The 27614-nt window shown below is 41.7% G+C and overlaps 1 protein-coding gene and 1 long non-coding RNA gene across 4 annotated transcripts in view; one reads left to right on the top strand and one right to left on the bottom strand.

The window, feature by feature from the left end:
- The window catches only part of Fyn (FYN proto-oncogene, Src family tyrosine kinase), a 202281-nt gene that overhangs the window by 551 nt on the left and 174116 nt on the right, over positions 1-27614 (top strand). For 2 of the 3 annotated variants that reach the window (XM_015500326.2, XM_015500317.2), the window contains exon 2: positions 23979-24013. The exons of the other annotated variant lie outside the window; for it this stretch is intronic. The gene's annotated coding sequence lies outside the window, so the exon portion shown is untranslated. The remainder of the gene's footprint in view (positions 1-23978; positions 24014-27614) is intronic. 3 annotated transcript variants of the gene reach the window in all.
- On the bottom strand, positions 12169-24510 carry LOC125612493. Its single transcript, XR_007342890.1, has 3 exons — positions 24381-24510; positions 21601-21607; positions 12169-12179 (listed from the first exon to the last, which is right to left on the bottom strand). It is a non-coding gene; the product is annotated as an uncharacterized LOC125612493 (long non-coding RNA).

Genomic DNA, 27614 nt, shown 5'->3' with positions numbered 1-27614 from the left:
GGCCTCCTCCCTCGGCGGCCGTCGCCTTCCCCAGCGCATCCTACTGCCTATTTCTGGCACCTCCCTTGCACTTCCCCCATCCACCCCTTCACTCTTCCTGTGCCACCACGCACCCACCCACCCTTCCCCTTTCCCCTGTGTCGGAGCCTTCCCTCCTCTTCCTCTGTCCCCCACCCCTGCTGCTCTCTCTAGCTCCTTTCTCCTCCCTTCCCTGCTCACTCGCTGAATTTCCTCTTCACTTCCCTAGATCGATGGTTGTTTTTGTTTGGTCTCCTCCCCTCTCTTATCTCTGCGGCTACAGGCAGAGGGGGACTGGGCCAGAAGAGGCCACCGAGCTTGGGCCCAGGCGGTATTTGCTGGGACACTTAGGGAAGAGGCATAATCAAATCACCCTTCTAGCTTCTCCTTCCCCCAATAAATCACAGAGACTCGCCCGTGTGTGTGTGTGTGTGTGTGTGTGTGTGTGTAACACACAAAGAGCCCTTTCAGTGCATAGCAGGAGACACACAAAGTACCCAAGGATCATCGGCTCCATGCTTCTTGTTTCTTTTCCCTAGGGCTTCCCTTTCTTTCCTAGGAAGCAGTTGATCTTCTCTCAGAGTCTTTCCTGCCACATTTACCAAAAAAAGAAAGGCCCCCTAGATGCCGGGTGGCAGGTGGCAGCATTTTGCTGTGTTCATAGACCAATAGTGTAGACTGTCAGCTGCTATGTGTCTTAGATTTAAGGGGAAAATTATCCCAGCTGTTTTGAGAGTTTACTTTTAAGATAACCTCCCCACTCCCTCATTTTACCCCTTCTCTTTTTGAGGATAGTTATAAGAGTTGGGATAGGGTAAATTGGTGTAGGATCAGAAGAATTTTGTTTCTGAATTAGAATTAAATTGGTGTTTGACAAGAGTGAGGAAACCTGACTTGTTTCTTCTATCTAGTCTAAGGCCTCTTTGCTGGAGTCTTTTGAAATGAAATCTGGTCTGCCCAATGATGCTGTTTCACTCTTTTATTCAACTAAGTAACTGAGGACCTGCATTGAATTGGCACTTGCAAGACCATGGAGACTGTCTTGCTTGCTTCATGGTAGCCTTCAGATGCCCACACTCTTCCTCTTACCACCCAAGCAACTACAATAATTTTCATTCTTTGTCCAGTCTTTCTCCCCAGTCCCTACCCCATGGGCACTGTGCTTTCAATTGAAGAAACTCACAGTCTTTTAGAGGAAGTAGTTTAACTATCTGAGGCTTTGGGGCACTTAGCTCTGAACAGAAGATTTAGAATGCTGAACCTTGGACTATCTGATGTACCTCTTAAAGTAGAAGTGTTAATGAAAAATTTGGGCTTAATGTTCTGTTTTGTAAACAGGTGGCATGTGCTTAATCAATAATGTCAAAACTTATGTTGGGCCTGTTGTTTCCTAAGATTAGTACTATAGCAAGTAACAAAACAGTCTCAAGTTTGTTCTTCAAGAATTTTATCAGAAAAGAGTTATTATGATTCATTAAACATTTGCTTCTGTGCTTTCTAAGGACATTTATGGTGGAACTTTTTACATTAAAAAAATCAATAGGGTTAATGAGGGTACTGTAAAAACAAAGACTTGTTTGTTGGATGCCAGACCCAGAAAGAAAAGTCAGTGCACAATAAACTCGCACTCTGTTGACCAAGTTAAAGAGACTTAATGATAAGGTTGAATGTGAACAAATGCATGCTCTACTTTTCTCTCAGATTGGAGTCTCCAACCTAATCTGTCTTGCTAAAAATTCTCTTTAACCTTTGGAGTCTGTCATAAATGTCATCTTCCCTCTGAAGACTTCATTAACTCTTTTTTGAGCAATGTTGTTTTCAAATATTAGCAGCAGGCATTATGTTTGTCATGCTGTTTCTACCATTAATTTGGTCAGTACATTGAGAAAAGGAGCCTAATCTTATTTGTCTCATTTCCTACCAAGTATTACATTAGTAGGTAATCAGTGGTTCATTTAACAATCAACAAATATGAGTTAGATCATTGGTATGGACACCTGTTTTAATTAGGATAATGTTAGCAGCTGTAACAAATAGGCCTGCAAACATACAATCGTTCAAAAGCAATGCACATTTATTCTTGCCTATGTAATAGTCCAAAATGGGTGTTTCTGGTCATTGGGTGGCTTTCTTCTGTTTGGCAATTCTGAGTCCCTTGCCCCTATCTTGTAGCTGCACAATTACATGGCTTTTCATTGTAGCCTGTTTTAGCTGACTGGGCAAAAGAGAGAATGAAGAGATGTATCCACTTGTAAAATGTCTTGGCCTACAAATGACCCACATCACTTGTACAAACATGAGGGCTATGTATGTGACTAAATTTAATTGCAAGGGACCCTGAGAAATGTAGGTAAGCCATGTGTCCAGAAAAAAAGGACAAGAAATGTATTTTTGATGAACAGCTCTGCCAAACACTCCCATTTAACAAGGTATATCCACTACCCTCAAGAAGCTTGTTGGCTGATGGTAATTAAATTAAATGGAAATCTAAGAGCCGACACCCATCCTTGCTTTTGTTCTTTTGATTTTGTAAGTTCAGATATTTTCATCTTAATCATATTTCAGAAACCTTGCTTTTTGTCAAGTTTTAAGGGGCCACTTCTCACTCAGTAATCTCTTATCATATAGTCCATCTGTCACTTCCTGTGTTGACTTTGATGTGGTGGTTTTTAGTCCAGAAGCACCTTCCTTGGCCTCGATCTTTGTCTGGTGATTTTATAGACTTCCATAGTGGCTAGTGGGATCCTTGGAAATCACATGTCCTTAAGAAGAAATGAAGCAGAATAGGAAAGTTAAAGCTCATTGCCCCAGGGCCATGCTGATGGTGGAACTCAGGGCTTTGTGCATGCTAGGCAACTGCTCTACCACTGGGACATGAAGTTTCCAAAGAGAAGGCCAGACGCCCAGCCAGCTCAGCTCTTCAACTCCACCTGGGCCCCTTCATCAGCAGCTGTCTGTCTTGTGCATTTCTTGGAAGTTTTGAGCTTTCAGACCTCCAGGAACAGGGGAATCTGCTAGTGTTCTGGATAGTCCCTGTTCTCCACAGGTCTCCAAACTATTGCAGCAGTTCTGAATTCTGCCCATGCCTGTAATCATAATTAATAATGCTCTTTCTTTCTGTTTTTGGCTGTGAACATTTTGCTTTATTCATCAGTTCTGCAAACATCAGCCTAATATGTTATTTTGTGTAAGACATTGGGGGACATGGGGCTGTAGAAATGAATATTCCTGCTGTCCTTGCTCTTCAGAAGCTCAGTGTGTACTAGAAGAGATAATAATAATAATAATAATAATAATAATAAAATAGCTAACATTGATAATTTACGGTGTGTCATGTACTGTTTAAGGTCAAATCTTAACAATAATGATATGAAGTGGTTTCACTTATAATCACCATTTTACGAATGGGCAAGTTTCAGTAACTTACTAGTAACTAACTCAAAAGATCATGTAGCTACAAAGTGCTAGAGTCAAAATCAGGCTCAATTAGTTTGGTTCCAAAGCCCTTCTACTAAGTCACTGGGCAGTTCAAAATACTTCATATGTTTATAGTCATGATAGGAATAAGACATTTTTCACAAGGGAGGTGGGTGGTTAGCATACTTTGGAAATTGAGACTTCTGGTTGATGGAAAACAGAACTTTATATCTAATAAAATATCCATCCCTACCTTCCTTTCTTCTATTTAGACCCTCGTCTGATATTCACCTGGGAAACAAAAAATAAAATTTGAAAATGGAAAATCAAAGTATGTTGATACTGGAAGTAGTTTCACTCTCTGTGCTTCTTTATTTTAAGCTAGGTCCTTCTGCACAGGTCCTTCTATATAGATAGGTCTTTATGAATTGGTGAATTGTCTGCATTTACAATTTGCCAGACATTGAACTAGTGCTTGGGAGCAAAAGGTGGGGGGGGGGTGGTGATCCTGCCTCAAGGAACTTACCTACTGGCTCAACTGAGAAAGGAGGAAGCCTCTGACAATATTATACATGCTGATTCTAGGGGTACATACACAGGACACAGAGAGTATGCACAGCAAAGAGGTGGGGTGACCAGACAGTAAAGACTGGAGGAAGAGGTATCTTGGAGTAGGAGTTGGTTAGTTAAATGTGGGAAGGCCACTGCTCCAGAAAGAACAACCCAGAAGGTGAAGGCAGAGACCTTTCGGGATGCTGCAGTTAGTTCACGAACCAATGGGGTGGTAGAGAGATGGAAAAAGGAAGAATACAGGGCTGGAGAAGAAATTGAGAAGATTCTAATAAGTATTTATAAGTGTTACTCAAGAATTATAAGTGGAGACGTGACTTTGACCTATTTTGGATTTTAAAAGTATCACCTGGCCATAGTGTGTGGGGCTTTGGTCAGAGCCAGGTCGACTAATTCAGGGAGGATAGTTACTAGAAACTCAGATGAACTATAGGTGAGGGTCAAAATGGAAGGGATGAAGTGGGGATAGGGTGAGAAAGAGTGATATGGAGGTGCATAGAAAAGGGGTCTTTGGGAAATGAGGTGGGGAGATAGTGGAAACAGGTAGTACAGTAAGCTGGGTGTGTGCAAAGGGAAGATGTCATCACAGATACTTTGGACTTCCAGGTGGAGGTGTCTCCATTGCATACATGGGTCTGGAGTAAGGGAAGAGGGCTAGAATTCAAATATAAATTTGTTAGTAGTAAGTGACAGATTCTTGAAGCCATGGATGTGGGTTAGTTCACCCAGGGAGAGTACATGGAGTATAAGGAGCAGACAGGGCCAGAGTGAGCCCAGGAATGCAGGAGGAGTACAGGCCCTGAGTGGGAGAGGTACGAAGTGTTGGACAGACCTGGGGAGTTCATATCCAGGGCTGCAGAGATAACAAGATACAGAATGAAAAGTGCTGTTGGATTTAGCACCAACAATTTCTGAGCCGGAGCAGAGTAGCATTAGGGAATGAAAGCGTATAAATCTTAAAATCTGCCGCTCCCCAGCCCAGGTAGAAGTACATATCAAAATCCGCAGAACATAGAATTGTGAGGGACTCTCTTGCAGAGGTTTTCAAGAGCATATGTCATGGGACCCAGAATCTTAGATATCGTATAGTCCAATATGTAAAATAACTTATTTGTGAGAAAAAAAATGAAGTACAGAGAGTTCAAATGACTTGTTCAAATTGGCAAAGTCATCAAGTTTGTAGTCTTTTAGCTCAGGTGGGACATGAGGTTAAAAGCATGGAGTTGGAGCAGGGTCCAGGTCTCCAACTATGTGGGCTGGCCCAAATTACCTCATCCCTCTGTGCCTACCTTTCTTCATCTTTAAAATGGTGAGCAGGAACTACTTTGAGGAGTTAATAGTTAATCAATGTAAAGCACTCAGAATAATGTCCCCATAAGGAAAAGTGATATGTTTATGTGGTAATTATGTACATATGTACACACAGACACACACACACGTGCGTGCACACACACACACACACACACAAACATCTATCCTTTAGGGAAGGTGAAAATGGTCTGTGTGCATATAAGGAAATTTCGAGTAATTTAGAAAAAGATTTGGGTGATTGTCAGTTCCGGAGCAAGAATTTTTCGAGAAGATAGGAACTTCATTTATATGGTATGATTGAAAATAGAATTTTTAGTAAATCTTCTTAAGAAATACTGAGTCTTCTTTATTCTTGAGAATAGAAACAGGAAAGCATTCTGAAGTCAGCCCTTTAAAAGGGTTTCTTTGTTTTAGTCAGACAACCAGATTTTAACCTATTTACAATTAAGTCCCTTGAGATTGACTTCACAATGTATCCTGACTTTCTAAAGGGAGAATGAACTACAGAGTAGGAAAAAAAAAACATGAATTATGACTGTCATGTACTTGATATCTGTGAAAAAAAAGTGATTTGGTTATTTAGAGGAATATAATCTTTTTTTTTTTAGTGTTTCTGATTGAGCAAATCTAATTTTTAGCTACTAAAACACATAAGTAGTCTGAACATTATTATCCAGATGGACTTGGGTGACATGCAGCATAGACAATTTAGGAATAAGTGACACTCTGGACTTGATTAGAACGCAGTAATCCTAGAAGGATATAAATTGAACTGGATTTATGGCCTAATAAAAACGTGGGAAGCAAAGATAATGCTTACTGACTCATGAAACTTTAACAATGTTTGTGAGACTCCAAGTTGTCGTAATATTTGGACGAGAGCACTTCCCATCCGTCTCCGCCTGCTTCTGAGTGGCCTGCTCTGCACCTTGCTCTAAAGGGAAGGCTGTACTGGGTCTTCTTAGGTATTCTTCGGAAGCAGAGTTTATCACATGCTGTGCCCTTGCAAGCAAGCCATGACCTCAAGCCGCGCCTCACAGGATTGGGCAAATATATACTGAGCACCTATTAACTGTAAGCTGTTAGGAGAAAAAAAAAGTTCATCAAGGGAAAGCCTTAGCCTATTGATTACTTTTGTTCAGAAAGCTTTTTGAAGGGGCTCCTTGTTTCTGGCCTTGTTTTCCCCTATCTCTAATGGTGTCAAAAAACACACAGCGTAACAGCTACTTGCCCATCCCTGAATACACCATACAAATATCAACACTTACATTTTATTGAACCCTGAAGGCCTTTGTTCAGTGCTTGACATACACTAATTTACTAAATCATTACAACTCTGTGGCAGGCATAGTATTGTTATTCCCATTAGTCACACAAAGAGACTGAGGCTCACAAAGAGTGAGGCCAGGCCTGTGTAACTCAATTCTCTCCTGCTTTGCTCTGAAATGGGGTGTCTTGTTCCCTGCCTCCTTGCCTTTTCTTTGCACAGTTAGCTATATGTTGTTCGTTGGGAGATTCAAAGTCACCTCTGTCACACTGTGACTCCACTCAAGACATGGCTGCTGGGAAGCCCTCCCTTCACTCCTCGCTCTGGGCTCGCAGAGCACTGAGGTACCCCTCATCATAGCCTGACTTGTAAAGCAGAGGGAGTCAGCTGGGGCGGGGTGGGGGGCGGTGCTGGCTTTTTACACTGATTTGTGAGCTCTTTGGAAATCAGTAACTCTATCTTGCATATGGTTGATTTGCCAACACCCAGCATTATTCCATGAGGACTGTCATTATTATTCCCATTGAAAGGGTGAGAAAACTGAAGCATAGACATTGATTTAGTCAGGGCCACATGGCTAGCAAGCTACACAAGCTCTTCACTGTAAATTTGTTCCAGCTCTCAAAGGAGCCTGTGAACTGTGAGGGCAGGTTGGTACCCAGCAGCTCCCAGCCTAAAACCTCATCGTTTGTGCATGGTGAACATCAGCCCTCTTGTTCTTCCATCCACCCTGGAAGATTGGAAAATGGAGAATACATGGAACCAGGTCTTATCTCACGATATGAGCAGGGGGTGCATGAGAGCCTGAGGATCTTCTGCCATGTGAATTCCCAGGCCTCGTTCTGATTTCAGTGGGGAGGGAGCAGGCAGGGTGGAACACTTTGAAAATCTTTTCAGGGAGGACAGAAGCATGAGGAGGCAGCTTCTGGAGATCAGGGAATGAAGCAGGCATAGGGAGTTCGAAGCCATGAGGGTGGGAGCAGGCGGAAGAGAAGTAGAAATCATCAGCTAGCTGGAGTCAGAGGGAGCTGCAGCCTGTTGCAGGAAGGACCTCTTAACTTGTCTTTTAAAGATTTGCAAGTACCTGCACCTTTTGAATGTGCTGGTGGGATTTTATCTGAGGAATTCAAACACTTTCATTTTCTTCAGAGCTTCTATCTTTTAGGTACCCAAAAATAGTAGGCTTTTCAGGAGTTGTATAAGAATTCCATCTGCTTTGTATTGAAAAGTAGGCCTTTAATGGAAAATTAAAATTGAGCCAGATCTCCTTCCCCACAACAAAGCCCAGGGAACTTTTCCCATGCCTTCTTTTAATCTCCAGAATACGTTACTGAATCTGTATTTCTGTGAAATCCTGCCCAGTTTAAGCTCTACTGAAAAGGCAAATAAACACCAAATTCTTTCATTTCCCCATGCGTGTTGGGTCTACTTAGAAGCAGTAACAATTTCAAATATTGTCACTTGTGAAATTTGATTTTTGTTTTAATTTTATTTTAATTCCAGTCCAGATATGGTGTGATGTGTTCCCCATAGTCCAGCATATATGTACTCACTGGGATACTTGAAAAGGCACTGATTTCTGTTAATGGTTTCTCCGGTTGCTCTCTCAGAGTTTGGAGGGTATCACCTTGTATTGTCTGGTTTATTTTCTAACCTGGAAATACAAACACCATGCTTCATTGTTTTTCAGATCTAAAACTCTGGAGCTGAGTTATCAGTGAACTGTAACATTCTAACATTGTCTATTTTTTATCGTTGTCTCCTCCCTAAAAATGTCCCTGTGTGGCTGTCCTTTGTACACCTTTGCCGGATCCTCATTCTCTTGATGTTCTCTTGATATGTTGTGCCCTTCAGCCTCTCCCATGGTTTGCAAATAACAGTTGCTTCACTTTTTCCCATACTTTCTAGATTGAGTGTGGAGGCGTAGATCTGTGTTGAAATGGAGGTACTGGCTGATGTACATACTGATTCTTTTGCCTTTACTAACCACACAATAAATAGAAGCAGAAAGACCAGATTCCAGAGCCTGGCCTGCTGTGCCTTCCCCAGTCTCTGTGTCCTTCCCAGTCACACCTGGCTCACCTCATCTACCACCACACTAAAGCTGGATAACACCTGCTATCTCATGAATATGAAAGAGGTGTTCTGGCCTTTCTTTTCCTTTCCTGGAATCCACAAATCCTCCATTTCCATTAGAATCCCATTCATTTGTCAAGGCCCAGCTGAAATACCAGTTTTCTCCTTCTCTTCCATTAAACATTTGTATCTCTCAATTGCTTTCAGTAACTGATGACTTAAATTAGTAGTTAAATTCTGATGCAAGAAAGCCAAGGTTCAGAAGATTTTTATGACTTGCCCAAGCTCAGTAATTGATTTAGCCGAGACTCGAAATCCATATATATGGGTCCTGCCCTCTCAGGAAACCGAAGACTCTTGGCCCCATGTGTTCCAAATCTTGTTTGCTGTGCCACCTTTTTGTCTGTCCATCTATAGCATGCAGTGCAGTGTCACTCTCAAGGTTGGTACTTAGCAGATGTTACTTAGACATGTCCTGAATGTGCAGCTGGTTTCCTGGGCATCTGGATGCTAAGGTGTCATCTGCTTGGACGTTGAGTTTCTGTATTTTCTGGTGGCTGCACATTTACTTCCTATATGATTTAGGCTGGGTCATTGTCCTAGACCATTTTAGGAACTACCATTGTATCTTGGAATGATTTGTGTTTTAAGATCTTTTGTTTAGAATCTTAATCATTTTGTTAAAAGTCTAGGTGATCAAAAAAGCAGTTACTTCTTTGCCTTCTGCTTTCACCAACACAATTTTAACCAAAAAAGAAAAAGAAAAAAGGAAGTTATTCAGTACAGAATGACATGTGAGACCAGGGAGAAAATACAGAATGATTCAAAATCTGGAGGAGACCAGAAGAGTACAAGACTGAATGATGGGAGAGAGAAGAATAGCTGAATGGGCTGCTGGTATTGAGGAAGAGAAAGCAGGTGCTAGCTTTTTATGCACCCACCCATTTCTAGACCTCTCAAAGTATGGTTTACTTGATCCCTCAGCCAGACAGAACACAGCCTGTCCGTGGGATTGCCTTTCTCTCCAGGCATTAATTGTGTTTGCATGATCTGAAGAATCTCCTTAGCAGCAGAGGGCTCTATCCCAGACTTAAGGTCCTTCCTACAAAGTAAGGATTTGACACAGCAGCCCAGCTTCAGCCTTTTCTTTGTATATCCTTCAAAAGAATGATAGAAAATAAGCTTTATAACATGTTTTCCATGGTTGGGGGAGGGACTACTCCAGTCATTTCTGTAACAAAAGACATATCAACATGAGGGGTAATGTTTGCCAGGCATTCGTTAAGCCTCAGCTACCTGGACACAGCATGCTGGGATTCTTCATTACTGGCTTCCCCTGCCTGGCCCTCACCTACATGCCAGATTCAGTGTACTGGGATGGAGAGCAGCTGTGGATGCAGGCCAGCTGCTATAGCAAAAGGAAGGGGGCTGCGTACCTTGTGTTCCTCTTTTTTGAAATGCTATTTCGATCTTTGGGAACCGGTGGTAGGTTGTTTTTTCTTGCTTAACCAAGCACTGTCTATGATTTAAATGCTTTGCTGGCCCCCTCCCCACCACCACAACCTCTGCCTTAAATGTAGGAGATCACACTCTGCTCTGACTAAAGTGTGCTTTTCCCCTTTGCTGGCACATAATGTCACTACTTCCTGTATTTACCCAGTTTGTTCACGTGCAGATACTTTTGTGCATGTCATTGTCAATATTGTTCATTTTTAGAAGCAAGTCTGTGTAATACTAAATTAAGTTGTGCACTTATTCAATGCTTGTTGATTATGATTCTAAGCTTCCCACTGTTTTGTAGTCATTATTCAGCAGATTCTTGATTTCAGGTACCAAGAGGTTTTTCTGGAGGTAATTTTCTTAGGGGCTGAAAATTACTTATCAAAGACCATGAGGGGTGCATGGGAAGAATCTGTAAAGACTATGTGGATCAAGCAGAACCAGATCTTCTGTGGGTAAAAGTAGCTCCTGGGAAAAGGATGAGTTCTGGTTATTTTATTCAGAAATATGATCCAAAGAGGCAAAGAGGATTGGCACTTGGAAAACTGCAGCCCCCAAAGTTATCTGGCTGTACCTCAGCCAACATGCCATACAGGAAAGAGCATAGTGCATGAAAGTATTGGAGGGGGCATCTAAGGCAAGCCTGACTGCCTTCCCTGATCCTCATACCTCCAGTTGTGACAGAAGTTCTGTGTTGTTTGGATGAAATTCCCTGGCTAGTCCTCACAACAATGATCTCATGTAGCTGAGATCCAGAGCAGCCACCGTGAGAAAATCCCTGCTTTGTGGTCCCCACCAACGCACCCACCTGAGCTCTCAGTGCTCCCTGCCCCGAGCCACTAGAGAGGGAGGTATTGGTGAAGTAGGAGAGAAAGAGATGGCATAATGGACAGAAGGGGCTTAGAGAATCTAGAAAAGATTCAAACAAGCACTAAACTATAGGATGGGTGTTAATAGATAGATAAAACACATTCTGGATTTAGATCTGACTGGAATTTGCTGGTTTTTAATGGTTCCCCTTAGCCCAATTTGGTGAGTTTGCCTGGTAATGCTTGTCCCTTGGGAATGGAAAATCTGACCTTGTGGTGACCTAGAGTGAAGAATTGGCTCAAATAGTCAAGTGAGTAGGATGTTCTCAACAACTGAAGAAAACATCAGCTGAATTAGCTGAAAGTAGGGATCAAGGCTGAATAGCCCTGGTGTAAGATAAGGTAAGGAAGGACTGAGTGAACAGATAAGGAAGGAAGGGTCTGAGGTCTCAGGGATGTATTGAGTGAACACAGCAGATTTAGAAGAGGAGAGACAAAACGACAAGGCCCCTGAAGAAAGGAGTTCCACAGGGGAGTATCTGTATGGATCAAGGATATCAGATGTAAAGAATTCAAGAATGGAAAGCCATCCGTCCTTTTGCCGTTAGTTAAACATGTATAAATGATGCCTTCTGGAAGAAGGACATGTCAGCCTGTTGCTGGTGCTTTTTTGGTTTTGTTTTGTTTGCTTGCTTTTAAATCCTGGATGAATGTTCTGGACCTCCGAGACCTTGCATCATGAGCAGCTGGTTTAGTGGGAATAATATTTTGAACTGGTATTCAATTTATTTTCCCTTCCTCCTAATTCTTATCACCCAGGGAGTCTTCCCCATTGAGGTTAAAGATTCTATTACTTCAGGGGGAGACCAGAACATGGCCAAGGACAAAGAAGACATTGTTCAGCTTTTGACGTTCAAAATAGGCCCTTCAAGCATGTTTCAGAGACCAGTTAGCCCTGCCTTCATTTAAGAGGCAGGCTTTGTTAGGAAAAAAAAAAAAAATGACTTGTGGATTCCAGAGAACCAGATCGCAAAAGGGGATGGCATGTCCTGCACAGTAAGCTGTGAAAAGGAGGGAGGCTGCAGGATAGTTTCTCTTTGTCCAGGAAGGAGAGAAGCCCTTCCTGAGTTAGTGGGAAGAACTTGCAGAGATTCTAGACTTAAGAAATGGGTGGGTCACTGAGATCCAATGCCCCAGTTCCTGGACTTCAGCTTGAGAGATAAGTGAGATGTTAGAAACTCCAAGAGGCTGAAGGAAGCCCCCAACGCAGTGGGCACTTGTACCTTGCATCCTGTCAGGAATTCTGGAAGGAACCCACCTTGCAGTGCACCCTGCAGTGGGGCATTGTTAGGCAGAAGCAGGCCCCAGTATAGTGTCCCCTTTCAGTTTCCCAAAACCTGTATGTGGTGGCATAGGGGAAATCTCAGCAGTCCAACTTGTCAGGTTGGGGAACATGGAGATGCTGAAGAGCCAGAGATCAAAATGGAGAGGGCATGGAAGGCAGCATGCTGACCTCACCACTGGAGACCAGCGGGGGTCATGGCCACAGATATGCTGAGCCCTTATGAGGTGGTGACCGGCTACATCAGCAAGACAGTGGAACAACACATCCCACAGAGGCCACTGAGGGCTTGGAGGGCAGCACTTGAGCCAGACACTATCTCCATTACTGCCTGGTCTGTAATCGTCCCCATGGGTGAGAAGGGAAAGGGAAAGGAACAGCCCTGAGGGGCATTGGAAGTGAGTAATTTGACTACTTGCCTGAAGCAACTGAAGGTTTAACTCTGAAGAGAAGACATTATCTGGAAATAGCAAGATTGTCTTTCTACCATAAGCAGGAACACAGTGATCATAATCAAATTGAATTCAACCATTGAGATTCAGCCATTTCAACCCTTTCACAGGTCTTCACGCAGTAAGTGCACATTTGGGCTGCATTTGGGCTATATTTTTATCTGTTTGGGGGCAGATTTACTTATGCTTTTCCTTTGAGTAATTCATGGTTTTGTATACCTGTATTAAGCTTATTTTGGACGTGAGAAGTTCTGTCCTCTTGGAGGGCAAAGCTGCCTACCTGATGTTTCAAAGAGTATTGTAGGGATATTGGTGGGGATTCTGGCTGCCCATTGTTTGCAGGTGGCAGTTCTTCCCAGTGCACTGCAAGGAAGTACCTTGGTTCCCTGGGGGCCTCAGGTGGGTGGAAAACATTAGAGTTTCAGGGCCTTTATCAGTGAACTCACTGCCTGCCATGATAGAGGCCAAAGAAGAATTTTTATTGTGTCTGAATTCTTCATTTCCTATTTTAAAGGTAACAGGGTGAAGACTAGAAATATGCTCCTAAATACAAGGGGAAATGCTCTTTGTTTTTATTCAATCCCCATGTACTAAATAAAGCACCAGTTTATGAAAGGATTCATTTCCAAGTATAATTCATACGTACTTACCAGAACACTCAAATGAGAGAGGGGGAAAACTCTTTTTAATTACATTTCATCTCTCTCTGACATTCATACAAGGATGATGCTACATTTAAGAAGATGTCTTTCAAAACCTGCTGTTCCTGGAAATACCTAGTAATTTTGGAAGGAAAATCTTTAGGCCTGCTTTCAAAGCATGCCTTTGTTGGAGGTGTGGTGGGGAGCTGCCTATTGAGACACTGTTTATATATTTTCCTACCAGAAGATTATTACCGTGGTACTGAGCAAATCTCAAAACATAAATGCATCTCATGTTTTCCCTTGTCTGTCAGTGGTAATCAAGGGAGGTGGAAATGGGGCCATAATGTAAATCAGGAGGTGTTCCTGCATAGATAAAATAATAGAATTTTTTTAAATGCTGATTTATGACCTGGCAGATTTTTAAAAAAAAATAGTTTGGACCTATGAAATACTCCTATTCAAAATCTATTTAAAATCAAAATTATCAAAACTTAAACATGTTTATACACATTAGAGATAAAAGTCTTTTGTATCACTTATCTGAGCAGTTGCAAAAACATAAGATAGTAATTATTTTTTGCTACATAATTTACTCGCCCTGGTTTTTGTAGCCTTGTCTCTAGTATGCATTTCACTGATACTTTTCATGAAGAATAAATTGTTTTTAATTTTCTTATGAAGTTGCCTGTGATCCCTTCAGAGTTGTTTATAGTTAGTATTTGAAGTTAATACTTCCAGTTGGCATTTATGTGTACACCACAGTATTTCTAATTGAGAAAATAGCTCTTTCTGCAGATGTAAAGTCCCTGGTAAGCTCAGAGCAATTTTGCTAAGTTGGGGCTCTTCTGAGACAATTTTTTTTTAGAGTGAAATATTTAAATATTTTGTTCATATTTTCACAGGTCTTTCCCCCTCATTTAGAATTCTTATCTTCAACAAATGTTTTTACAAGACAAAACTTAAGAAATAAATTGATGTGTGATCTTTTTGAATGTTTTGTCAGATGTAGATGATATAAAATCGTGGGCCTTCTCAATTTCACCCTATTCTGTTACAGACCATAATGTATCCAATTAAATCTAGGAGCACCATCAAAAGATTGCCATGAGTCAAGATATTACAAAACATCATAGTATAATTTCAGAGTTAAATCTTGGGTAGTATTCAAGTCTTATCATTTAATGTGTTCAGTTCCTCCTTCCTTTGCTTTCATTGGGATGAATTTCAACATCTTCTGTTCATGAGCCTTATTTTCAATAACTGCAACGTCTTCAAAAGCTAGACTATTTTTGTGCTTCATTCATTGCTTTGATCAAAGATTTCCAACTGGTTTGGAACAGAATGTACCCAAACTTCAAAAGACTTGCCTATCATAGTGTTAAGGCACACCCAGGTCAATTCAGAGAGTGGGTTCTCAAACACAACCCAGGTGATGATGAATGACATATGGCAAAGGGAGGCATGTACTGCTGTGCTGAAGTATTTTTTGCACTGAACATTGGCTTTGTCACAAAAATTTTGTAGGTACAGTTTTTCTAACCGGGCATATATACTACAGTTGGTCAATTTCTACATCTACAATTTTCTTTCATGTTTGGGAGGCTATACCTACCTGGATTGAATGCAGTTATAAATTATGCATGTGCCACCCCAAATTCTAAGTCACTTTCTGCTCCATAGGTTTCTTGAAAAGTAAGAACATTATTTTTTTAAAATTTTTTTCTAGATGTTGATGGACTTTTATTTTATTCATTTATTTATATGCAGTGCTAAGAATTAAACCCAGTGCCTCACACATGCTAGGCAAGCACTCTACCACTGAGCCACAACTCCAGCACCAAAGAACATTATTTTTAGCATCACAAAATTTTTATATGTATCATCACTGCAAAAACAAGTAATTTCATCTTCTGTGTTGAACTTTGTACAATTTACAGCAGTGTTTACAGTAACAGGAGCTGTTTCACCTATGACAGAATAAACTTCTCCAAACTTTCTTTTGACTCCATGAAATAGTTTAAAATACCTGATGATTCTACCATAACATTGGAATCATTGAGTTGTTTATAAGGTTTTTTTTTCTGCTAACGAAGCTGATACATTACAGATACTTTACACACACACACACACACACACACACACACACATACATCCTTTCAAAAGTAATCTAAATCAATTTATGTGGTACTGAGTATTGAACCTAGGGGTGCTTATCACTGAGCTAAATCCCCAGCCCTTTTATTCATTTACTTATCTATCTACCTATCTATTTGAAAATTTTGAGACAGGGTCTCTCACTAAGTTGTAGAAGCTAGTCCTCTTCCCTCAGCTCCCGAGTCACTGGGATTACAGAAATGCACCACCACCACACCTGGTAGGAGAGCAGAATCAATTAAGAACAAATTGTCATCAGCACTGTCTTAATACAATAATATTAACATTTGCTGGTGCCTCTTTAGCAGATTTGTGACTTGGGGTTTATGTAGTCAGGAACACCCCTGTGGCTCCCATGGTGGTTAGTCAATATCAACAAGCATTCTGTGCTAAATAACATGTATCATCAACTTTCTTGAAAAACAAAATTGGGGTCTGTGGTGTGACTTGCCTAGCAGCACCAAAAAAAAAAAAAAAAAAAAAAAAAGGATATTGCAAAAATAAAATAATATGACCATTCAATAAATGAGAAAAACACTGTAATGAGGGCATTCAGACAATTCCTTAAAAGATCTTTAGCAGATCTATTTCCTGAAAATATTTCATGTATGCTTTTCATGTATAGCATTCTGTGCTTCCCTTTCACCCTTCTGACTTGGTGTTCTGTACCTCTCAGGCTTGCCATGGGTCCCAGCACAGTGACAGCCAATGAGGGGGAGTAGCAATGCAGAATATTTCTCTCACTGCCCAAACTGGTGTAGTTAGCTTTTCTAGATTGCTCACGTCCAAGTGCTCCTTGTTGTATCGGTGAACATTCTGTGTGTTGCAATTGAAAAGGAGGTGTTACACCAAGATAGGAAAAGGACAGGAAAAAAGATGGATGGCCATCGGTCATCTTTCAGATTTAATCACATGTTAAGGTAAATTCCCTTTGCCATAGAGTTGTCTCATGGATATGCAAGACCATAGCAGAAGCTGCAGCTGTGAAGTAAAGGTTACAAAACTCACTCCTGGTGTGTTTTCATGCACCTAATAGTAACACTTGGTTTACAAAGTGAAACGTCTTGGACAAATGCTTACTCTGACAGACTGCTGGGGCAGCAGGAGGGGATGAGCACTGTCACAGACAATGCAGGGTACACACTCACCCTAGTTAGACTACACTGCTCCATCTGCTGTATGTCCTCCTCTTTCACCCAGACTGTATTATTCCTGCAACCATGCTGCCCTGTCCTTCTCTACTCTTGCCCCATCCGATTCTACTTCCCACAATGGCCGAGGGAGCTTTTAAAAATAGATTACATCACTTCCCTCAGCATCTTCCTATCGCAGTTGAAATCAGGTCTGGTGCTCCACTGTGGCCCAAGGGGCCCTCTGGGCCCTTGCCTTTGGCTAGCTGCCCCCTTCTGAATAATAAGCTTCCAGGAAGAGCTACCTGACTGTTTTCTCTCTGTCACTCTGGCTCATGAGAGAGTTGCTCAGGTTGTTTACTTGATGAAATGAATGCGACTTACTTAGAGTTGAAGAGAGGGAGTGTCTTGCTAATTCCCAGGACTAAGGAAATTCAGGTCCAAATCTCTAGATCCCAAATATTATTTCTGTCTCTGATCAAGAAGTTAAGAGAGCAAGATGTATTCCAGGACCAGGTCTTCTCCATTAGCAGAGGTCTTGTGATGCACACGACTGTTCTGATTCTGTAGTCTCCTAGCCCCTCCCCACTGCATGGAAGGAAGCATGAATTATAGGGAGTCTATTGTTTTCATCAGCATCGGATCAGGGACTTTGTTTTAAGCACATCTGGCCTACATAACTAGGTAAGGTGTGCCTCTGGATAATTGGGGGAAACTGAAAGGCAAAAGCTCTCAGGGACACAGGGTGGTGGTGGTGAAGGATTACTTTGAAGTCGCGATTTTGAGACCCCGGGTTCTGGCATAACGGCTTTCTGTTGCTTCTCTTTTCAAAACATGCTACTGCTCAGTTTTATCATGAATGCCTTTCCAAGGACAGTAAATGGTTTTACACACTATGACATCGTTTCCATGGCAACTAATGTATTTCAGCAAAGAGAGACTGTGAGAGAAGTAGGCTAAAAAGGACAAATACAGAAACGGCACAGTGTAAAATGTGGGGCAGTGTGTGTTGTAGTAAAGATTTTTCATTTTTTTCTTCTCCCACCCCTTTTCTTTTTCTGACTTCTTGTTTAGAAAAACCTGAATAACTGGATCTCAGCTTCTGAACTCCATCTAATAAAATTTTTACTGCACCGACACTATTTAGAATTTTGCTGACACAATTTTTTTAGGTGGCACTTGGGGGGTTTTTGTCTGTTTGCTTTAATGTGATAATCATGTAATGAATGCACGTGTCATTTTATCTCTCTTAATGATATACTCTCTTCACCCCCACCCACTCTCCTCTGGCTAGTACCCTACTTCTCTGCTGCCTTTTACCACAGTGCTTTTTGAGAGGATTATTACATTACCTGTCTCCACATGGCATTTGATAGCAATTGAAGCCATTCCAAGCAGCCTTTCACTCCACTGTTTGATCTGGGATCACCAGTTGTCACATCCCCATTCTCTAAGTCTACTACAGTTTACCTCTTCTTCTTCTTCTCCTTCTCCTTCTCCTTCTTCTCCTTCTCTTTCTCCTCCTTCTTCTTTTTTAAAGAAGCTAATGTGCTCAAGTATACTTTTCAATATTTCTACAAAGTACCAAACCCTGTAGGCGTCAACCCTGGTTTTAAAAAATAAACAAAAGGAACTTGCCACCCCTCTTTGTGAATTGGAATGTATTTGCGTTATCTTGTTTTTATGACAATAAAAACTTTTGTGTTCCTAAATAACCCCCCAGGAGCTAAGCAGATAGCAATCAGTTTCTTTAACAGAAAAGGCATAGGCATTATGATTTGCATGGCACATTTTAAAAATGTAAACACACAGTTTTAAATAGGGCATTTTTATATAAAAACCAGGGTTTCCAGCTTCTCTTGAAAAAAAAAAATGGCAGGTTTGGCAAAAGTGAATGTGCCTTCTGTAGTGACAGCAGTCTGCTCCGGCAGGCAGCGTGTGACTGTCCTCTCAGAAGGGGGCTGGGCTCTTCAGTCATCCTGCCTCCGCTCACCTGCTTTGCTTTTGCTAGTGTTACCTCCCTGACCTCTGTGTTTTTTTTTTTTTTTTTGACATGTGACCCTTACTGCATCCCTTGCCACCCAGTCACAGAACCCATAAGAGGCAAAGCTGGGGATTGAACTTGGTTTCCCAGCCGACTGCTTCCTCCCTGACTGTGGACCAGAATTCTTTTTTTAGAGAGTACTTTAGAGGTCAGTGGTGAGGGGCATCCTTAGGTGGTAGAGTCTACATTTTGTCCCTTCCTAATTAAAATAGGTGCTGCAGTGAACAGCACTGGTTGCCTCCGTCAGAAGCTGTGTGCGCTTTCTGTCACGGTGTGCTAGACAGAGGTGCTGGCCATAAATCTAACTTTTACATGTGCAGAGAAACACTGGCTAAAAGGAGAAGCTCTGGCATAACCTAGGTTTCATATCTTGTAAGTTTTCAATGAGCATATATTACCTGTTTAGGAGGCAAAGTGAATATTTATGTCATTAAGAACGAAAGCACATACAGCATTGACTGACCCCTGTGCTGCCCTCCCTGTGTGCGACACACAAGGGTATCCCCCGACACCTTTGCTGTCCTTTACCAGAGTAGACTCTCGCCTGGATGGAAGTGTGCTAAAGACGCCTCTGGGGTGGCATCATCTTGTGCCAGCCTTGTCGCTGCCCTGCTTTCCTTGTTGTTTGAAACATGCACTTACTGCTTCACCTGGGGGGCAAGACAGGAGAAGAGGTTGCAGTTGCCACCATCTCTAACATCGTTAGTTTTCTGTGTGCAGGAGGACTCTGGAGAGCGAGGTAGTCTGGGGCCAGGATGAATGGCTAGAGGAAAATGCCTTTTTCCTGGGGAAACAGGGCAACGAGAAATGTCTCACAACAAAGAGCCTTGTCTGAGCTGGGCCCTGTCTCTGGGGCTTGATCCAGCTGTGGGGTGCACAGGCAATTGTGGTGACCTTGAACGTGGATGGTCCCACACACTGCATGCCTGTCTGCAGCTGCACTGGCCTGGGAGAGCCCACTGTGAAAGTGGGCCTGTTCCTGGGCTTCAGGCAGAGAGCCAGGGGCCTCCCCTTTACCAGAGAGCATTGAGGAACTTCTGTGTATGCTCTGTATGTGTCTCAGCTTTCTTTGGGATTATAGCAGCGTCTGGCCCTGCCTGGTCTTTTTTGTGCTTTGGATCCTAAGTTAAGAATAACCAAAGGAACACTTGTCCCTGTTGACAGGCTTGATAAGGAAATTGCTATCAAATGGCTATTTTATCCTCATTCGCCACTGACATCACACCACGTACAGTTCTGAGGTTCCCACTTTAGTTGTGATTGAATAGAGCTGTGATCCCTGGAGCAGAAAGAAACCATTCAGATGTAACTATGTGAAGACGAAGATGTGTCCAGTAACGTGCAGATGTTTTTTGGCAGGTCAATGAATATTTTAAATCTTTTGTAAGTAGTAGAAGAGGTTGAATTTGGAACAGAGAATATACTATGGCAAGAGAAAGGCATATCTCATTTTTTCCATCTCCCATTTTTTTCAATAATCAAGCAAAACCCTGAATAATGATTTAAATCTTGAATTCATTATAAGATGTGATTATGACCATGATGTATTGAATTTCAGTTTCTCAATCACATTTTTTAAATAACAAGAATTGCTGGTTAATATTAAAGTAAAAATTCCAGATTTGATCTCTGTCATTTATTTTGAAGCTAAAGGCCCAAGATGGAATTTGAAGAAGAAGGTCATCTTCTGGTTGAGAGCATGTTGTGTGTGAGATGTGGTCAGGCTCTCTCTGCATTTATACGCTTGGTCTCCACCCATCCAATACGCGCACACCACCTTGTAGTGCAGGAAGGAATGGGCTCTGTTTGATTTAATATAGACTCATTAGCCACTCTGTCACTGCCGCTTGTCACCCCTTCACTCACTTCACTTGTCACCCCTTCCTCACCAGCTCCTGCATGTTATGGGCACAGTGGTTAGGGCCATCCTGGCCCCTGGAGAGGTAGCAGTTCTAACAGGGAGGCAATGAAACAGGCCCCACATAAAGTATAGGAAGAACACAGCAGAGGGGAAAGCTAATTCTGTACACAAGTGTGGGCAAGGAAAACAGTGAAAAGATGATTGTGAGCTGGGCACTGAAGGCTGATGAGGAGAAAATTATACTTACCCAGCAGGGTTGGCAAGATTAGAATGACAGCACTTAGCCCGTGCCAGGCATATGCTCGAGGCTGCGTCTCTTTTCCTGCCCCTCATTGCAATAGACACAGATTCAAATTACAGAGGTACCATGCAAAAGTTTGCTCCTACCTCTGGCAACTTCTCAGCTGGCCTACAACGTCTGTCACAATCTGACCTCTGTCTCAGTTTCCTACCTTTCCCCCTGCAGCCTACTGCCATGCACTTAGCCACCACTCTGTCCTGTAGTACTACCAAGTCGGTTGTCATTCACTGTCATTCACGTGACCAGTGCTCCTTTGACCATCTGGTTGCTCTCTCTGCCTGAGCCATCCTTCTGTAAGGTCTGTGGGGCGATCTGCTGTGGGCGTATAGGAGAGCAGGGAGGCTGGAAGAATAACTATGTCAGAAGAGAATTCAAAGTGGAGGACTTCCCAGTTTTATTTTTAGAGAACTTATATTTTCCTCCAAAGTGGGAGGTTGATCTGCTCTAAATAGTTGGGATTAATTCACTTTTGGTCAGGGTCTTGTCCTTTGACTTCAATTCCTGCAGTTGATCATACGTTTGTAGCATTTATGATCAGCCTTTTCACTATAGTATCTGGGTTATGTTCATTGTTTGCCAAATAAAACATTAGCAGGAAAAATAAAAGCACGAAAAATGCTCTAATGTCCCAAAGCCCAGAGTTGAATAGGAAGGCAACTGTTTATAATGTCTGTATAACTGTATATCCGTGGCTCTGTCTACACACATGTGCTCACACAGGGAGTTGGAGGAGCCTATCTGTCCTTCAGGCTTGGAAATATAAAACATAAAACTTAGACTCAGAATATAGATAAATCAGAATAATTGGTCAATTTTTTGAAGAAATTATTTTTTAAAAGGAGTCATTTAAATAAAAAGTATCTTTTTCACTTAAACATTTGATAGCTAAAACTTATTCTCAATTTTTCAGAAATACTTTTACTTAATAAATGTATGTTTTTGTTGTTGCTGTTGTTGGTATTGTTGTTTGTTTGGTGCTGGGGATTGAATCCAGTGCTGTGTAACCACTGAGTAACATCCCTAGTCCACTATTCATTCCAAATGGGATTGCCATGTAAATTTTACTTTTAGGAAATTCATTTTATCTGTTCTTGTCCTCCTTGAAACAATGGAACTGGTGCCTGAAAATATCTCAAGCAGTCTTGCTTGAAAGTTGTTCATGTTAAAGCTATGGTGTCCCTCTTTCGGTTTATGGCTACAGGATAATGCGTACATTGTCTTTGTTAGTTAACTCCATCTGTTTAATGCGCCTGAAAAATAAATTGGATGGTGCTATATACATGTGTGGAGAATAAGACTGTGTGTGGTAGTGAGCCAGCAGCTCCGAATGGACTTCCAGTTTCCCTACTGATACCAGTTGCTGAAGTGCTGTGGAGCAAAGGCTCATTCCTTCAGAGCCTAGAGACTCCAGCATCCTGCGTTGCTGCAATTATGTGATATGCATAAGATATGCAATATGCAAGTTTCTTTTCTACCCTGGAAAAGGGTAAGGATTCTTCAAGTGTTTTTTCTGAGGCAGATGAAGGAGTCTTTCACTTTGCAAACAGAAAACTTCTTGTTGTGACCTATAAATCAGAACAGCTCTCCTAACCTATATAAGAATGTTCAAGAAGGGAAGTCAAACTTCCACTGTAAATATGTTCCCTTTGGTGAAAAGTTCTCAGTGCTGAATTGCTTTTCTCTGGTTATAGGGAGGCAAATTAAATTTCTGGACAAAGAGAATTTCTGTTTTGTACAACACAGCAGCGTCTAGCACCCTGGTGAGCTAGCCAGATGAAAGGTCATATATTGTGGTGTCTCCTTGGTTAGTGCAGGATAGCATGTCTCAGAAGCCCGAAGAGGTGGGTTGCTAAGGTACGGCTATCGAGGCATGCTGATTAGCACATTCTCTCCCTCCGACCTCCATAGTGGTTTCTTGCTTGTCTGCAACGAGTTCATGATTTGAATACCCATCTTCAGAGAACAATATATGAGTTTCTAATTCTCTTCCCCATGGTCACTTTTTCTTTCCTTCATTCTGAGTCATCTTTGATTAAACTAAACAAAGATGTTACTGTTAATTATACGTCTTTTCAAACAGTGTAAAAATTCTCGTGTGTGTGTGTGGGGGGTTGCTTTTGATGGAGATAATAATTTATAATGGGGGTGTTTAAAACCATAGACCAGGAAGAAAAATGCTGAGAAGCATACTGAAAGGAACTTAAGCATCTCAACTACAACAGGATAAATTGTTTCTGCCTTTTTAAAATTTCAGGTTCTACTTCACACTTTGCCTTCATATATTGTTGTCAACATAACTCCATTCAACCATTTATATTATTCCCCTTAGATACTGAGGCTTTATTGAAACAGCTAAAATTTCAAATGATAAATGATGTATCATAATATCGGCAGATTGAGGCAAAGTGTATGAACAAACTGGAAATCTGACATCCTACCCCTGGCACTTTAAAGATGACGTTAAGTGGACATGGGTATCCTCAGAATCAGCTCAGCCTTGCCAGGAGACTGTCATAAGGTTCTAAGTAATCTGGGGCTAGAGTTCCATGGATAAATTGGTTCAATCTGGTGGGTTGGCAAACCTCTGGCAGAAAGGAACCCCAGCTGATGGAAAACAGAGGCCGTCTCAAGAAGGCTGGTTTGACAGTGAGGTTCACCCACAGTAAGACAGGAAGTGGGGCATATATGGGCCCCTAGAGAGAGATTTAAGTCAAGAGGTAAGTCAAGTAAGACCTTGGAAGACTTGTTTTTAATGTGCCCAACATAGATAACTCATGGAGACCCTGAAGAAGGCACATGGGCATGTGTGTGTACACACTCAGGAATTTCTTCCTTGTATTCCCTGCTCCAGAAAGTTAAAATCTCATGCTGTCTTCCTTTGGTGGTATAGGACCAGGTCTTTGCATTTTCAAGCAGGTGTTTGTGGCAACTGTGACTTAGCAACAATTGTGTGAATGAGAAAAAATTTGTGGGTAAATGGAAATTCTCTGGTGGTGCTTTGTGGGTGGTTTACAGGAGCAGAATGCTTGGTTCTCTTTTGATGTCTCACTATTTGTTTTTTTTTTTTTTTCTCCTTCTACAGTGTTGAAGCAGGATGCTGCTCTAGACGTGGAAAAAGTAAGTTGACACATTTCACACGAAAGGCATATACTTTGTGAGTTAGAGAGGATCTCCTGTGACAACCCAGGACAAAGTTCACTCTCATCTTGGGGTTGCGGCTGAGGCCCTAAGTTTCTGAGAAGTTGAGTTGAGGATGGAATTGTTATATGAAATAGGAAGAAGATCTTTATTTAATTTTGGAAACATATTTATCTATAACTTAGATCTCTCCATCCCCAAAATAGAATGGGACAACTATCCCATGGCTGATGACCCCTGGGACTAATGAGGGATAGGGGTGCTTTCTCTTCAGACTGGTTAAGGGACCTCCCTTTTATCCAATTATGGCCATTTTTTCCTGCACTCTCAGATAGCTACTGCTTACCTCTACCCTATTTATATCTTTAAATTGTGACTACTGTGTAACAGATCATTCATTCGCTCAACAGTTTTTGGTGCCTGCTGAGCGTTAAACACCATAGTGGATTCTGTTGAGGCAAAAATGAATGTGACAGACAATTACTTTGTAATTATGGTACCATCAGATAGAGCTACGCAGAAGGGGCTCTGGAAGCTCAGGCCAAGGGCGGGGCTGTTCAGAAAGCTCTTGAGAACATGAGTAAATGAACTGTGTACTCATCTCTGCCTGCCCTTCTCTCATCTCCTAGGCTCCTCAGATTCCCCAGAAAGACTGACCTGACAGAGGTCTCAGTGGCCACTTGGGGAGTCCTTTTCTGTCCAGATACATGGCTTGGGGTGTCATTTTCTTCTTTCTGAGTTACATTCCTCTCTTCCCTGACCCTCAGGGGCTGCCACTTATCATCAGTGATTTGGGGTTATTTCTCATTTTGAATTTGAATGCAAGAGATGTTCTTCTCCCTGAACTACAGCTATTCTGAATGCAGCCAATGTAGCTTTAAGTTGAGGAAGTATATTGTTCTAGAATAATCATGAGCAACCCCTGACCTTTGGCTGCCTGCAGGCTCCTAGCATCTGTAGAGTGGCCTATCCTCTACTTTGAGTCATGGACTTTTCGGCTCAAACAATCCAGAGGGAACTTGGGGAAATAGAAAGACTCTTGTCGTGACAAGACAGAGGAAGCCTTTGCAGAATCACTGTGCAATTAGATTTTGCCCATGGAGGTCAAGGGTTGCAAAGGCTCTCCCCCATGGGAGGTCAGCACTGCGACCTTCCTGGGATAACCCAAGCCCACAGCAGGGTGGGGCATCTGGAAGTGACAGTCCAGGAAATAGCTGGTGCTACTAAGGCTGCCCAGCTTGCCCTGCCCTGTCCAGCTCAGCCAGAATGAATTCTACACCCACAGGAAGGTTACACTGGAAAACAGCAGGGCTCAGTAAATGGGGTGAGGGCCTGATTGGAAGGAGTTGAACCCTTGCTTCACTTCTGCTGTGAACTTGCTGTAAGACCTTAGGCAAATCATTTCTCCTCTCTGAGCCTCATTTTCCCATCAGGAAAGTGGTTCCTTTTTCAGGTCCAAGTAAAAATATTCACTTTTTAACTTGGAAACATAAACCATGCACATATTTTTTTGTTTACTGACTTGAGTCTTCTACCAAAATGGAAAAAGGGCCAATGGCCACCAGTTTGAAGAGAGCCATGGAGCCATGGAGCCAGCCTGGGAGCGGGAGCTCCAGGAAGGCGCAGTCTCGCCAGCTGTACCTCCTGGTGCCACACTGGCAGCAATGAGTGTCCAGCAAAGGAGGGAACGAGTGTGACTTACCCTGTCCTGTGGATATTTCTAAGTACTGAGGGAACTCAGAATAAGGGAAGCCAGGCAAAGGGTGGGAAATGTTTCTTGGGAAGAAAAGTGAACTTGAGCTGCCTCTAAAGGGCTCTGCCTGCAGGGTCCCTCTCAGTCAAGCAGTTAATGACCTGAAACACACTTAACCAACCATTTTAGGGGCGTTCTCTGTTTCAAAAGCTCTAATTCAGACTCTTTATCTAATGCTGATAAAAGGCTATTGAGCACGATGTACCAACTCTTTTTTACAATGTACCAGTTTTTTTTGTTTTTTTTTTGTTTTTGGTCTCTGTTTATGTATCTGCCAATTTGAATCTCATATAGGAGTGCTTCCGTTATATAATAAATGATACCTGGTGGCCTGCCCAATTGAGACAAATCACTAACATCATTGTGTTTGTTTTTTAAATGGATTTTTGTGTTTCCTCTTATTTTGAACATTTTTGTAATGACAGAACTCTATGAAAATGAGCTTTATTTTGACATATTGAAGCTCAAATATAAATCAGCATCAGTTCTAAATTACTCAATGTCTATAGTTTAAGGAACTAAGTACTTGGTATATGTTACACTTACCCATTATAACCTTGTGCCTCACTATGAGTTGCTGGAGGCTTTGCAGTTGTAGTAGGGTTCTAATCAGATGTAGTGTCCCTGTCTAGAGAGCTCTTCCTTGACATTTCCCCAGCCCCTTAGCCTGAATGTGGTTGTCCTATTACTATGTGCATCTTCAAAGTTGTCGTTGTTGGAGTTGTGTAGTTATTCGTACAATATCTGCCTCATAGCTGTGTTCTCTGTTGAACTTAAGCTTTGTCAGGTCAGAATCTTTATCTGTGCTAAGCCTAGCAGACCCTCTAAAAATGTTGACCACAGGCATGAATGAATGACATGTGACCAAATTAAGGGGTGATGAGAACCACTGAAATCCACCTTGGTATGTGGCAAAGTAAAATCTCATTGTACACCCCAGAAATCATGGCTTCTGTTCTCCATTTAGGGGTTTTATCTGTGAAAAAAAACATGCTTGTTAATATCATTATATGGAGATAAGATAGTCACTCCTCAGCTTTCTCTCCAAAAGTGCAATGTTTCAAGCAAATGAATAGATAATTCTTAAGAATGAAGAAATCTGGGCCAGCAAAGAGTCCAGAGATAAAGGAGGGAGAAACCTTAAGGGCACAAAGAAAATATTATTGTGTGTGTGTGTGTGTGTGTGTGTGTGTGTTGCATCTTCCAGAATTTTTGAGTCCTGATTATGGTTCCCATAAATCACTGCATAGAAAGTACAAAGTATATCTTCTAAAAGCGAAATCCATATTCTTTTGAATTTTGAAGGATACATCATCGAATTATGTCAGAAGAACAAAAGTGTACTTTTCTGTATAAAAAGCTCATGAAATTGAGTCATCATGATTTAAATGGGTTTGATTAAAAAGACATCTAGTTCATAACATAGCTACTCTCAAAGGGCTGAGGAGAGAGGTTTGATTTTCATGCATCCAGAATGGCCTTTGTTTAGTATGATTAAAAGTATTTCAGTGGCTGCCATGAGAAAGTTCCCTGTCATTTCTGCAGTTTCAGTGCAACCAAGAATTTCTGTATCGCCATTCCAACTGTTCGCAGGGTTTAGACAGCTGCATCCAGGCCACAAATATGGCCACAAATACTACTGCCTAGTTGATAGACATAGAGGTCTTCCAAAACAAAACCTGTCATTCAGAAAGAAAAGCAAACAGAAAAAATTACCTTCTGTTTTAGAAATGTTTCATTTTCCTCTGAGTGAATCCTTCAAAATGTGTTTATCTGAACACATAAAACATATGTGGAGGTTGCTCCATTTTTCAGCAGTGGTTTGGT

The sequence above is a fragment of the Marmota marmota genome, unplaced genomic scaffold (genome assembly GCF_001458135.2).
Source record: "Marmota marmota marmota unplaced genomic scaffold, marMar, whole genome shotgun sequence".
NCBI lineage: Eukaryota > Metazoa > Chordata > Mammalia > Rodentia > Sciuridae > Marmota > Marmota marmota.
Note: the sequence above shows the minus strand (reverse complement) of the source record. Positions and strands in the feature narration are given on the sequence as shown.